The sequence below is a fragment of the Orycteropus afer genome, unplaced genomic scaffold (genome assembly GCF_000298275.1).
Source record: "Orycteropus afer afer isolate SDZICR_OR568_19922 unplaced genomic scaffold, OryAfe1.0 scaffold00085, whole genome shotgun sequence".
NCBI classification, from domain to species: domain Eukaryota; kingdom Metazoa; phylum Chordata; class Mammalia; order Tubulidentata; family Orycteropodidae; genus Orycteropus; species Orycteropus afer.
The window spans coordinates 9,900,523-9,901,938 of record NW_006921672.1 but is presented as its reverse complement, the minus strand read 5'-3'; positions in this window follow the sequence as shown (position 1 = coordinate 9,901,938).

Here is a 1,416-nt window from a genome sequence, read left to right as displayed (position 1 = left end):
CCCCTGGTCCTACTGACCCTCACTAATACTGAACCCATATCCAATCCCAATAAACTCCCACCCAACCATGTCTGGAGATTTACAGTCTGGGAGGGACAAAAGTCCCTGCAGCATATTGGTCAGGCAGACTACCCACCAACAAATACAACACAACTAGAAATACCCATTTCCTCCAAATCAGTATTCCCCAGTAATTTCCCCTACCTCTGTTTTACATATGCCCAATCCAATCCCAAATGCAACCAAAGCTCCTCAACCTATGGCGGATGTTATTACCGGTCATGCAGAATACATAGTTCCGGAGATTACTCTGGAGCATTTTTCACTAAAACCATGAGATTACACCTCCGCATCAGCGATCCAAAGAACGGCAGGTGGGCAGATGGAGTTACAGGAAAACTGTAGTACAATGGCTTTGCCACCTTACCCGCAGGAACCATCAAAATAGAATGAGCAATGCACACCCCCTGCAACCTTACACGAGTTCTTACCCCCATTTCCCAAGAAGAACATAACCTATAGAAACAGATCCAAGGAGATCCCCAAACAGTTCTCAACCTGACACAGGTCCAGACCTCTCCAACACCCTCCTGGATATACATCATCCAATATTCCCTATCTCTCCTCAATTATACTCAGACTCTACCTAATGTTTCACATTGCTTCCTTTGTGCTTCACTCAAACGACCCTTACTTGCAGCTGTACCTATCAGTTTAACTTCACCACTATTTGCTCCCACCCTCAACTCTTCATACACCACCCCTCTACCACATATACCCCTTTGGGCACTTTAAACCTTTAACCAAGCACCACAGAATATTTCCGTCACCTCTGCACCACCTGGCATTTTCTTTTGATGTAATGGAACTTTAACTAAATGTTTAAATTCCACCACTCCAGGTCCCTGCTTCACAGTAACCATAATACCCCAACTCACCCTCTATGAAAAATCCAAAGTCTCCCGACTACTACAAGAGATTAGAATCAAAAGAGCTGCCTTCATACCCATCATGATAGGTATTAGCCTAGCCTCTGCCATTGCAGCAGCAGGAATGGCAGGCGGAGCCTTGAGCCACAGCATAATATCGGCTCAGGACTTCTCGAAATTGCACTTGAAACCACTGCAGACTCCTTAGCCTCCCTACAGCGACAACTAACCTCTTTAGCCCATTTCTTTGCAGAACCATAGAGCCCTAGACCTCCTAACCACAGCGGAAGGTGGAACTTGCATCTTCCTAGGAGAAGAATGTTATTATATTAATGAATCTGGACTAGTGGAACAGAACATTAACACCTTAACTCGACTAAAAGAGGAACTACGCAACCAACGCAACGCAGAAACTTCACTGTTTGGATGGTTCCAATCGCCACTGACTGCCTGGCTATTACCCCTTATCGGACCACTTGTACTAATA